We start from the raw sequence: 14,257 nt of genomic DNA on the forward strand, positions 1-14,257 counted from the left end.
ACGCACTGATATTAAAGATACATATGGTAATCCATTCTTGTATGAAATGTATATCACTTTACAGTGATATCGTAACCATATTTTTCATAGTGTACTTAGAAACAATCCTATGTGATGCCACTGTTTTGTCAAGAAGTGAAAGGTCGTGTTCCATCGCTTCCTGTGATGTCACTTTGGGGTGGTGTCAAATGACATCACTTCCTGTGATTTCATCAGAGTTCAAGGGTCGTGTGATGTCACTTCGGCTACCCCTGGCATTTTGGTGAAATTAAGTTCCTGAAGCCAATTTTATTTATTTATTTACATTTTTGTAACGTGCCACATGCCCATGGGCATCAGGGCGCACACGAAGACAAGACAAGAACAGATGAACACAGAAAGGCAGAAGAGGAAAGAAGAATCATAAGCGGGTGATTCCAGGTTAAAGAGATGAGTTTTTATGGCCCGTTTGAACACAGTGTAGCTTTGGATCTGCCGTATCCGAGCTGGTAGTGTATTCCAAAGAAGGGGACCCTGTGCATCAAGGGTGGTACCTCCAAATTTAGCTGTCCTGAATCTGGGGTGTTTGAGGACGACCACAGTAGATGAGCGAAGATTCCTCTCACTTGACTTGATACTGATGCGTGCAGACAGATATATAGGACTGCTGAGGCTCATGCATTTGTGCGTCGTAGTTAACACCTTGTGTGTTATACGATGTTTAACCGGGAGCCAAAGAAGTTTTTTTCTGAAGGTGGAGATGTGGGTGCAACGAGATTGGTTGAAAATAGTTCTGGGCCACCTGCAGAGATTGAATGTTGGTAACTGTAGTACCAGATAGAAGACTATTACAGTAGTCTAATCTAGAATTAATCAGTGCCGTGGACAGAAGAGCACAGTTTTTTTCAGTGATAAATGGGCGAATATATCCTATTCGCTTGTTGAACAGTCCGCAGCTAGACTTGATGTTAGAGACGTGGGACTTCATGGATAGCTCTTCATCAAGGACAACTCCCAGGGTCTTAACTTTCTTTTGGACGGCGATGATATTATCCGCAATAGGGAAGCTGGTATAGTTAGGATCAAGTTTAGTCTGGGTACTTTTAGATGACACTATTAGGAGCTCAGTCTTTTTATCATTCGAAGCCAGGGAGTTACAGGCCATCTAGTCCTGTATGGCTTTATATATGTTATTGATGATTCCGACACCATTACTATATGCGCTACTCAGTTGTATGACTACCTGAGTGTCATCAGCGTAGTTTGTGTATTGCACTCCTAATTTACTTAAGAGGTCGAGAAGAGGGTGGATATACAGATTAAAAAGCAGAGCTGACAGACAGGAACCCTGTGGAACTCCACATGGCTGAGAGATAGGGGAGGATTGATTGTTGCCTACACATACCCTTACCATTCTAGGACCTAGAAAGGAGGCTATCCATCTAGATGCTGTCGTGGAACAGTTGGCGACCTCTCTGAGCCTTGACACCAGTAAGCTGTGATAAACCAGGTCAAAGGCTGCAGAGAGGTCCAGTAGCATAAGCAGTGCAGCTTGGTTTTTATCTGCTATGCCAGCCAGGGTGGATTTAAGATCGAGCATGGCCGTCTCAGTCCCATGGCGAGCTCTATAATCCAACTGTCTGGTGCCGAGAATTTTATGTTTCTCGAAATGAGCCTGTAATTGCAGGTATGCAAGTTTGTCTAGTATCTTGAGGATAAAAGGTACATTTGTTATAATAATAAATAATAAATAATAATATATTTATATATAATAAAGGTTATGGGCCTATAGTTATCATTGCAATTTTAAGGGCCACAAGACCATGCACAGGGCTACTCCACTCATTTACTGTGACCCTAATTAAGGCCGAACTGACAACCTAGTCTGTTGTGCTTGCAAAGATGACCCAGCTGCTCGCTCTGTACTTACTCTAAGCCTAACACTTCAGCAGCACTCCCCCCTTGCAAGATTACTGCTCCAATATGACACCTCTGTTCTCTATGGTGGTGCTGTGATTTCTGCTGAATATTCTACTGCAAGTGAGCTCAATAGGGGCCTCCTAATGCTTCTCCTGGGACAGCATTGGGTCACCTCACCCGAGGCTGCTCCTGGTGTGCCACTCAGCCCCCACATCTGCTGCACTTAATTCTGTGACTTTGTAATCTTCTTAGCGCCCAGTGCTCGTCCTTGAGCCCTCCTTCTCTAATCACTCCTTCCTTCCTAGTGGTGGCATTGAGGCACACCCTGATCTCAAGACCCTGTTGAATCACATTAGAACCAGGTGGGACCCTGCAGCCGCAAGAACCAAGGGATGGGGCGACACCACTCATGGCTAAAATATTGAGTGGACGGACATTGTCCAAGCACAGCCCAATTAATCTTCCCTGCTGGCCCCTAGTGCACCAGTTTGGCCCCACACAGTACCACGTCATTGGCACCCCTCCTACATCGAGGGGTGGGAATGCATCCTCTCATCGTCCGGGCCGTTTCACTTACGGGGCTGCCCATGGGAAGCGTGAAGCTCCTCTGATGACTAATAGGGTACAGCTTGGCCCCCAGATCTCCTGGGTACGTTCTGAAGCCAAAATGTTAGAAACTGCAGCAGGGGTGTTCATTTCTTCCAGGTGGGGACCGTGGAGCCCTCATCTGAGATGATATCTTGTCTGCATGCCCTAACGTTTTTCATGGCTTATGATATTTTAATTGCTTTATTGTAAAATAAAAAGTTGAAAAACATTGCATATTGTTAGGGCCTCATTACAAGTATGGCGGCAAGTACTAAAATTGGCAGCAACTCAGTTACCAGCAATTTTACCACTATGCCAAACTATGAGCTTGGGCCTGGAGTTGAGGATTTACTTCAGGATAATCCTGGAGATACATTTTGCCACTCACTGCTGTTAAATCGGCAGAATTACTGATGCAGAAATTCTGCAGTGGTAATTCAGCCATAAAAGCCCCATTGAGTCCAATGGACTCAAAATAAATAGGGAATTACACCAACACCGCCACTTGCAATCTGGCGGTAATTCCATCGCACAAAGTGGCGGTAACAGTAATTCAGTTGGGCGGTATTGCAGTAGATTTTCCGACCGGGATAGCGTCAAACTCGTAATGAGGCCCAAATACTGTTTAAAACATTTTGACCATTTCATAACCTACTTCTGAATCACCTGGTAGTCACTGGTGTGATGGGACACGGAGCAGCTGAGAGCCTACTAGATATTTCCATATGCAACCATTTTTCTCTGAACTACATTCTAGGTGTGTACCTGGCATTGAGGTGCTCTAAGCACTATATTGTATTGGGGAACCTGTAAGAAATGGGTAAAGTGGGGAGAATGTGTGTCAGCAATCTGTAAGATGGAAGAAAGTGGCAGGAGATGGGTTACACCGATGACCAAGTGTTTCTGAGTACTTTGAGAATAAGGGCCCAGCGGGCACAGTATCTGTGTTTGTGCCTTATGTCCAAAATACCCAAAAACAAAGGAGTGGATATCGAAACAAGCTGCAGGATCCTCTCATTTAAGTGCATTGTTAAATGCACAGAAAATGCAGCCCAAACACACTGCAGCAATAAAAACAATAAAATGGCATAGAGTATTTTCCAAGATTTTTGGAACCACTAGGTAGCACATAAGGAGCACACCCTACTCTCTTGGGTGGTAAATGCAAAACAGTATTGGAATAAGGATCCTGGCATTAGCAGAACACTTTCCTACAGCAAACCGAAATTAAACAATAAGGACCCCAAAAGGAAAATTAAAAACAGATCAAGGCTAGTGTGTGTTGCAATGGTCAGTATTGGTTTCAATGTAGAAAAAAAGGTTTACATTGCGCACAACATATTGATGACTCTGATAGACGCAATGTTTGTTGCAATGTTGCAATCTGGTATGTATGTAGTGTAGTTAGTTGGAATGGGGTGAGTGTTACTATTAGTGTTATTTTGTGTGTAGTTTGATAAATTTTAGATTTGCATACACATAGCAACACAATGATAATTATGCAGGCACAGTGTGAATACAATGTAGTTGTGTGACATGCAACATAGTGCCTAAAGATGGGAAGTGAGGAGCTTTATATGGACACACGAGAGGCAAAATTCCCAGATAAGGAAACCACTGTGAGAGGATGTGGTAGTCCTGACCTCACGTATACAAATACATATATACAGAGTTTTATTTTAAGAGAGATGGGTTTGGGACATTTGTGGAACAGGGTGCGCATGATGAATACATGGGAAGGTTGTATACCGCGGGTCTCTCATAGCACGGGATTGTTTAAGCCGCAGAAGTCTTGGTTGGAGAGATGAACTTTGTGCCACCTGGAGTGTTTGTTGACCAGGGTCGAAGGAAGGAGGCAGGCAGCAAAATGCATTTGATCAGTTTTGATAGTATCAAATGGTCATTGGAAGCCAGGACAAAATGAAGTGCTAGAGGGTTATAGGTTTATGGCTTGGTGCTGTTGTGGGTAAGGGACATCATCTTCCTGAGAACATGGGAGCTTGTTATTCAGTGACCAGGGAAGTTCAGCCACATGTAAGGGCAACTTGGGGCCAGTTAATAAAGCAGTTGCAGAGGTGGTAAATGGTTTAATGGTTTCAATTAGGTTCTCAGGAAAATGACTAGGATGTGGTCCTGAGGTCATGCAGACTGAAATGGCAGTCACAACAAATTAGCGTGAAAAAGGAAATGCCATGGACGCCAGCAAGTCTGGGAAGATAAGATGTTTATTACCGGTTCAAAAGAAACTTTTCTATTTCTCTGCCGCCTCATGTTGATGAAGTGTTATTGTAAAAGCCATGTGTAGCACACCCAGGGTAGAAGGCCCTGACCAGCTGGAACTTCTAGTAAATGAGGATTGTTGTAGGTGAATAAGTAATCATGGGATGATGGATCAACTATGGAAAGAGCTCAAAAGGGGTTGTACTTGTAAATATGATCTACTGTAAATGTATGTTGCAGTGGATGGGGTTCATGTGAATGTATCCAAATAGGGTGTGGGAACTTTAGGGGATTAGATTTCCTTGTATAGGGTTAGCCAATCACATTTGGGGGGATGACTTTGTAACGAAATATGTGGGAGTGTGTTAAATGTCGCAAACATGTATATAAAGTCTAACTTTTGTGTGGTTCGGAGAGAATCGGTTAGTTCTGTTTCTAAGGAGTTATCTAGCCCATCCACCCACCGGTTGTTTGTATACTATAAACTTGCTATACTGAAAAACATACACTCACTTCTTGAGAGGTGGGCTTATTTTGGATAGCGATATCTAAGGTCTGCCTGACATGTGTGATCACAATACCTGTCACAGTGAGTTGCACTGCACAGGGGCCTGCTTCGTAATGCTTCTTTTCTGCTGGTTATTTCTCTTTGGCTCAGCTAGGGGAAAACCTAGAAGAAGAAGTTGCTAGCAGTGGGGCTGGGAGAACCAAAATAATGGTCCAGATTCTCAAAAAATGTTTGGCTCAACAGATGAGATGTACTAGTGCATCTCCTCACTTGCACCAAAAAAATGTGCAGCCCAATTCACAAAGGGCATGTGCTTAGATTTGCTCATTACAATGTCCTTCCCTCCCCTCTGCCCCTCTGCACATTTGCACATATTATCAGGCATTTAAAAGTGCATCCTGAATTTACAAATGTGATGCATTTTGAAATGCCCTGTAATGAGCTCACCCGCCTGCGCCTTTTGAAACCAAACTGATATGCAAAGGATTTTTTTCTGGCCATTTCATCAACACTGGACCGTTACAGACCCATCTTGGTCCCAGAGACCACATGGTTTCTGGTAGCCATACACACTCCCAACACTATGGCCCTCATTACGACTTCAGCGGTAGCCATGCCGCTATTGGTGGCATGGCTGCCGTCGAAATCGGGTCCGGGTTCCCAGAATGGGGAATTACTGAGCCATTCCGAATTTGGAGGGCCCGGTAATTCCTCCCTCTAGGGACCCAGGCCCGGACCTTCCCCATTCAGATCTGATCCCCAAGAGGGCTCAATGGGAATAGGAGAGGGTGCAAACAACGGGCCGATTACGAGCCCGTTGTGTGCTCCCTCTTTCCCTCGTGGGACCTGGTAAGCATGCCTCGTTTGACCAGGTGTTACTTACCGGGTCCCGCGAGGGGAGGTTGTAATGAGGCGGAACAGGTTTAACGGGTCCGCCTCCTTTAGTGGAGCCTGTTAACCCATTCCGCCTCACTCGTAATGAGGCCCTATGTAAGGGGGCTGGAAGTGCATCTTTGTGTTACAGTCCAGTCCGTCCTGAATGCTCAGATCACCTTGGTGAGAAAGGTGACCTGATCATTTCTGAAAGCAGCACAAATTATAAGAGTGCATTCTTTGCACTATTTTCATTTGCGCTACTTTTTGAGTATCCGGCCCTTTGTATATTCCTCACTCAGAATGGATGTGACAGCGGGCTCCAGTCTTTTTTTTCTTAAAATCATTGGGTGCACAGGGCTCAAAGAAAAATAGGGACTATGGCAGTGGGACCCTTACTCTACAATGGTTGCAGTTAGAGGACAGCCAAGGACTCTAAGGAACTCTTTGCTTTTTTTAAACTCTTCACACTGCACAGGGGGCACACACATAGAAGACAGAGAGCTCTACTCTTCTGTGAGTAGTAGAGAGCTTTAATCTCTGATGCAAGTAGGGAAAGCACTCTGGGCAAAGCACTGAATGTGGCAGAAGGGACCCTAGGCTTTATTGCAGGGACCCTGAATAGTATTTGAATAGTAAGAGCACTACGCATCCAGATGGGTGATCTCTCTCTCTCTCTCTCTCTCTCTCGCTCTCTCTCTCTCTCTCTCTCTATATATATATATACCTGGACGCCGTAGCATCCATGTAGTTATGGTTAAGCTGGTGTTTCCATAGGAAGAGCATTTTTTGGGCGGCTTATAACCTCGCTCCCTCTGGACGAATCCTCACGAAACTTTGCAAAAAAAGTATATTGCCCATTCTGAATTGTTCTGCAATGTTTGGAGAGGTTTGGTGCAGGGGGGGGCAAAGTTATAGGGGGGGTCCCAAAACTTTTGTTTTTTCCCATAGACATAATGGGAAGAACCTTTGCGCACGCATACAGCCCAAACCGCTGGACGGATTTACACCAAATTCATGGCATGAGCGGGGGCTTGGTCCCGAAAGCGTGCTTTTGCAAATTTGGTGTAAATCCGTCCAGTAGTTTTTTTTAAAATGACCAAAATGTAAGGCAAACAAATTAGTGATATCTCAGTTCGCTTTGCGGACGGACTTCCCGGTTCGCTCCGCGGACAGTGCCCTGATTGGCCGGGCAGCTTGCACGATGTCCGCGGACATCCGACGTGTTCGCTGATTGGACGGCGTGGGGCATGAAGCGTGTCAGATTTTTGGTGGCGCCTGACATCTTGCATTCGCGGACAACCGCGGACAGCGAGGTGAAACTTGGTTTAAAAATCGTATTTAGTGGAGTGTGTTGGTGTGTAAGAGTGTTTGGGAAGGGTGGGGGAGTATAAGATAGGTGCAATGTTGCATTTTTTTAATGTGCTAGATGCTTTTGTTGTGTTCGATTTGTCTGCGGACAACACGGCTGTTCTGAAATGTTCATAAATAAACAGAATGGATTCGGTGTCAAGTTGAAAGTGTTCTAAGAAGACTTGTGGGGTCGTGGAATGTTCGCCGGGGGTGTCCTGAAGACGTTGTCTGTATTGTTCGTTGTCAAGCTGAAAGTGTTCTAAGAACACTTGCGGTGTCCTGAAATGTTCATACATAAAGAAAATGGGGGTGTTCTGAGGACGCTGTCCTTATTGTTTGCTGGCAAGTTGAATGTGTTCTAAGAACACTTGCGGTGTCCTGAAATGTTCGAAAATAAACAAAATGGGGGTGTTCTGAGGACATTCTGTTTTGGAATGTAAGGGTTGCTTTGGAGAAGGTTATGTGAAGATTTCAGGAGTAAAGTAAGAAAAATAAAAAAATAAAAATACAAAATAACAGGTGTCTGTCAAGCATCTGCAAAAAAAAAAAAAAAAAACGGCTCTTTTCAGAGCCACCCTCAAAGGGGAAATGGGGCACACTATTTAAATTTACATTCACTACGCGCAGATTTTCATTATGTCTGCGGACATGGCGGTAGTCCGCGTACATCGAAAACACTAGCTAGGGGTTCAGTATGTTCTATGTTACATGTATATAAAGTCAGGGATATTATGGTTAAGTTGTGCTACTAAAAACATATGAAATTCAGTAAAAAACTTTGTTAAAGGGACGTTATGGTTAAGTTGTGCTACTAAAAACCTATGAAATTCAGTGAAAAAACTTTGTTAAAAAGGACGTTATGGTTAAGTTGCGCTACTAAAAACCTATGAAATTCAGTGAAAAAACTTTGTTAAAAGGGACATTATGATTAAGTTGCGCTACTAAAAACCTATCAAATTCAGTAAAAAAACTTTGTTAAAGGGACGTTATGGTTCAAAGTAAAACCGAAAAACCCCTGAAATTTGGCAGTTATGGTAAAATAAGCAAACATAACTCATGCCACTGTGCACTGCTAACACTAACACCCAGGACATCAAAGATGACATCACAAATGTCATTGATGACATCACTGATGACATCACATGGCTGGCTCTCCCTTTTTTTCCTTTACTGACATATCTATGCCACATAGTTTTCTTCAGTAACAGTCAGGAAGTAAACATTGAAAAGATACTATATTTGTAGACTTAGGGTCAAGTCATATCATATGAAACATATATATAGCGGAAGACACAGGCTTCAAAGAGAGCAATCCTTTCTGTGCATGAAGATAATCATTACAGTTATCAGCACTTTCTCATAGTTTTATTTTTATTACTATACCTTCCCTGTATATGCTCATATTTGTATACATTGTACTCACACTCCTTTCCTTAGGGTTCACTGACATCATTTGATACACATACACACAGTAAGTAGCACCTTTGAAACAGAGCAATCATTTCTCTGCATCAAGATAATCAGTTAGGTTATGAACTCTTTCTGCTACTACTTCTGTTTTTTTGCTTACTTCTCTGTCCCTGTATATACTCATATTTGTATGTGTTGTTGTCTCTTTGTGTTTTTTCTGTATTAAGTGTAATTATGTATTAAGTGGGTTTTATTAGCTACTTATTACGTGTTAGATTATGAATATTGCACCTTCATCATGTATACTGCACACACTGCCTAAGATTCTGCATGAGTTGCTTAGTATACTGGATAGAACTTCATAATAGAATGCTATTTATATGAATGCATTGCTTAATGCACTAATTAGCTCATGATATTTATTCAAATGATCCTTCACACTTTTTGGTCAACATTATATGAATCCCTCCTACAGAGTTTTCATGAAAAGTAAATGCACATGTGATGTCATCAGTGATGTCATCAATGACATTTGTGATGTCATCTTTGATGACCTGGGTGTTAGTGTTAGCAGTGCACGGTGGCGCGAGTTATGGTTGCTTATTTTACCATAACTGCCGAATTTCAGGGGGTTTTCGGTTTTACTTTGAACCATAATGTCCCTTTAACAAAGATTTTTTACTGAATATATATATATCAGTGAAAAAACTTTGTTAAAGGGACAATATGGTTAAGTTGCGCTACTAAAAACCTATGAAATCCAGTGAAAAAACTTTGTTAAAGGGCCGTTATGGTTACAAGTAAAACTGAAAAACCCCTGAAATTCGCCAGTTATGGTAAGCTAAGCAGCCATAACTCGCGCCACCACTGTGCACTGCTAAGACTAACACCCAAGACATCAAAGATGATATCACAAATGTGTGTCATACTTTTAATTAGCTCGGGGACCCAAACACTGTCCGTAGAACATCTGTGCGCATGCGTACAACTAACCCTGTGCATTCGGTGTCCTATGGACAGCCGTCCCATTCGCAAACGTGTCCGCGATGTCATCATGTGACCGCACCCACGGTAAGCGTAGGTCCTTGTCCGCAGACACAGTTCATGCCCGCGGACACTAAAAAAGTGCTTTTTTGAGCAATCCAAGGTATTTTACTGTGAAACTTCAGCCTTGCACCCTTGCACATGTCCCAGACCATGTCCCTACCGATCTGGATACTTTTCAGAACTTTTTGAGCCCTTTTTCATGTTTGAATTGTGCGCGGATGGCGTGGCTGTCCACAGAGCACACCCCAGATCTGCTTCTCATTCTGCTTTTGGATTTCCAAGACAGAGCACTGCTTCTCTTTGGCATTCACTGGCATTGGCTGTCATTCCTGTCTTCACAGCTATTCCTAATAGCTCAACAGGACAATTGGTGCAGGTTGCTGTTGTGTTCCTGCTGTTCCTGGTTCCTGCTTCCTGGTTCTTGATAACCTTGATAACCTTCCTGATGGCATCCTAGGCTGCTCCTGCTGCTACTGCTTTGGCTTCAGCACCACCCCCACCCCCTCCACCACCTTCCCAAGGGCGTGAAGGTGCAGAGAGTGATACAGAGGAGGACGAGGTTGAGGTAGTGGAAGTCCCTATTACAAGCAGCCACTGTGGATCTTCGGTGTGGACGCTGTTTACCGCCATTGGAGGGGTACCCCAAGCTTGTGCAGAGTGGAGTTCAGTCGTGGCAAACCGGGTTTGTACAGTTACGGGACTACCTTCATGCAGCGACACCTAAGATCGTTCCACACAGGGGTAATTCGGAGGGTCTTCCGCTGCGATAAAAGTAGTAGGTTGAGTTCCTCTACAGCAAGCTCCGGTTCTGCTCCTGTCACCACAAGAAACACTGCTGCGGGGCAGTGCAACCCTGAACCAGCCTCCTAGGCCATATGTGATGCTGTGGACCATTACCTTTCGAGGGTCACAGTATTGTGTATGTACTGCAACGCAGTACTCTGCAGGGGGAGATACTTCAAAGTGCTTTCGAGGATACGGTCCGGGAGCATGAGAAAGTCCGCCAGCTACCTGATTAAGGCCCACCCATTATCTTCCTCTCTCCACCTGCCCTTTCTTATCCCCGTGGTTGGTGCCCCTTCCTTACCCTCACTTCCCTTCCTTTCCTTGTGTGTCTTGTTAAAAAAAAGCAAACAGAATACATAACAAAAAAAAACTGTTTTCAGAGCTGCCTTTCACAGTTTAAAAATAGAAGTGCCAATGAAATGCTGCAAGACCGGTGCATTTTTAAAAGTCTGCGGACAGTCTGCGGCCATTCACATTTTTGGGGTACTGCGTGTTAGGGAGAATTCTCATAAATGTGCTAATTCCCTTCAGTTTAGAGACCCCCAGCAACTTTGCTGGATTTTGAGGACTTGCTTTTTTCCCCAGGAAACAGTGTGAGCCTTTTCACCCACTCTTTCATGTATTTTGATGTGTGTTTTACATTTGTGTTCTTTGATTGTGGAGTTTTCGATAACTCAATAGGCATCATCATTTCATGTGTGTTACACAGCACCATCAGTGTGGTGACACTGGAAGGTCTTTTTAGACTTCCCAAAAGTTTAAATACTTTCTCTGGGATAAACTACTGTTTCCCAGAGAATGTAAAGTGAAATTGACTTCACTAGTCTTTCCAAATTCATAGACCCAGCACACACCATCTTACAATGGAGTGCTGGAGGGGTAACATAGTATCCCCTGTGTCTAACTACTCATGTAGCAGTCAAATGGTACCCTTTCCTATTGAAAAGGCTGGTGGCAGTGGTTTTACAATGAACTACCATGATTTTTCCCGACCATGCACACCGGTAGCTAAAAATCGCAGAAGTCATGTTTTTCAAGATGGCGCCTTAAGCCCCTTTGTTTAAATGGTCACGATCTTCCTTTTTTGCCATTTCTTTTTGGAAAGGTCCTTCTAGTGTTTGTCTCTGCGCACCAAACCAGGTTTCGTCCCTTCGTTCATGTGTCTTTGGCAGTCTTCAGGACAGAAAACCACCTCTGGTGTCTGAGTGTATGGGGTGGGCAGGAAGTGAGGAGGTGCCCAAAACTCCCTGTGCCTAGTCTCCTAGGAGACCCAAATGCACTCTGGCATGATTGGCTGGCTGACTGTCTGGCAAGGACAGCCACCCTGCTGGGCTGGGTGAGTGACAACTAGGCTGGAATGAAAGGGAGAAAACTGTTTAAAAGACGAGTCTCCAGGAATGGAAGGCAGAGTCAACCACTGGAACGAAAGAACTGAAGACAAGCTGGAAGAGGACGGCTGCCGCAACTCCTGGACCGTTGGTTGGCCCGGTGAAGCCCTGCTGCAGGTCCAAATTGCCAAACTCCATTCGACAGAGAAGCTCCTTCAAGGACGGCTTCTTCTATTGAGTTGGTGGGACCAATCAACTCATAAGACACCTGGATACCATTCTCAAGGCTGGTTGGGATTAACCAGGGAGAGGGACACCAGTTTGTGTTCTTGAATCTACAGCTACCGGAACTGAAGTGACTCCATCTTGTTTGCTTTCTTCAATGATCCCGTGCAGTGCAGGAGTCCCCCGACATCCTCCCTCTTGTCCCCACGAGTGAGGCTCAGGAACAGCGAGATCTGCAGGACCTGCCAGGAACCACGACTTCAGCAGCATTTGTTTCTTCATACAAAGGTACTGTGCCAACCCGATTGAGAGAACGCCACTCTCGCGGTGAAAGTTCGTGAAACGTTCCCAACTTGTTTGTTTGTTTATTCACTTTTTATGCGCACCAGACCCAGAGGTAACAGGGTGCAGCAACAAGAAAATGCAAGGCTTACATGGTTACACAATATACAAAATATACAAAAATGAAGGCATATATGGTTACTACAGAATACAATATACAAATATACAGGTTACAGCGTGTTACATTGAGTGTGGCAGTAAACCAGCATGTTACACTAAGTATAGCACAAGTCACAGAAATAGATTAGATTACAAATGAACTTGCGAGCAGTGATGCTGAGTTAGATGAGAGAGATTAGGTGAGTAGGAATAAGTTGATCCCTCTGCGGAGACCGCCTAAGAGGGTGGGAGATTCTAAAGTTCAGTAGCGAAATTACAGGTCGGTGGAGATAAGATGTTGAATAGCCTTTTTTCTGAAATGTAGGTAGGGTTGGTCAGCTCTTAGGTTTTGGGGCAGTAAGTTCCGTAATTTAGCAGCTTTCACTGGGAAGCTATTTCCACCAATAGTGGTAAGCCTATATCTGGGTATAGCCAGGCAGTTAGTGTTGCCCGCTCTACTTGGTCTAATAGAGATTCTCCTACGGAGTTTATCTATGAGGTAACTAGGGCGGCGTTATTTGGAGCTTTTTGGGTCAGAGATAACATCTTTAGCTGTATTTTGTTGCCTGTAGAGAGCCATTTGTGTTGGCGTCTAAAGGTAGAGATATGAGATCTTTTGTTTATGCCAAGTGCGGCTCTGAAAGTGTTATTTTGTAGTATTTGAAGCCTCTGGAAAGTCATTTTATTGGCACCACTATATAGGGCATTACAATAGTCGATTCTAGAGAGTGTAAGTGCTCTAGCCAGGATCAGGCAGCTGTCGTTGGAAAGAAAAGGCTTGCCAGCTCTGATCAGCTTGCAGGTGTAGGCCGTGGTGGAGGTCAGGGATTTTATCTGTTTGTCAAAGGATAGTGTGGAATCTAAATAGAAACCAAGGGTTATTACTTCCTTGGAGACTTTGATAGTATTCTCGTCAATATTGAATGAGGAGAATTCCTAGCCTAATTTTTTGATGTTGGCCTGTGTACCCAGGATTATCAGCTCAGTCTTATCATCGTTCGGGCATAGGCCGTGAAAGGCCATCCATGCCTGGATGATAAGATATACCCTGTTCACCAACTGAGTGTCCTTACTATGATCCCCAGAAAGCGGGAGGAGAATCTGTGTATCATCTGCATAGTTAGTGTAGATGATACCCAGATGGTCCAGATCATTGAACAAGGGCTTGGTGAAGATGTTGTATAGGGTTGGTTAGACACAGGAGCCTTGAGGAACAATGCACAGGATGGGGGTAGGGTCTGCGGCTGCCGATGGAGAGAAAACTCTCGCTCAGGAAAGATTCAATCCATCTGATGGCCTCAGGAGAGAAGTGGGCAGCAGAGTCGAGGTGTCTACAGAGGACCTTGTGGTCCACTAAATTGAATGCATCTGAGAGATCAAGAAGGAGCAGAAGTACAGTCTTCCCTTCATCTCTCAGCTCGTCAATTTGGGATTTCAAGTCGATTAAGGCTGTTTCCGTTCAATGTAATGGGCGGAAGCCGGATTGCCTGTCTCCTAAAAGTTTGTGCAATTCTAAGTGTCTTTGAATTTGGTTATAGGCAGCTTTATCCAGTATTTTAGGTATAAATGGTACTGTGGT

The sequence above is a fragment of the Ambystoma mexicanum genome, chromosome 1q (assembly GCF_040938575.1).
Source record: "Ambystoma mexicanum isolate Mex_15411 chromosome 1q, UKY_AmexF1_1, whole genome shotgun sequence".
Lineage (NCBI taxonomy): Eukaryota > Metazoa > Chordata > Amphibia > Caudata > Ambystomatidae > Ambystoma > Ambystoma mexicanum.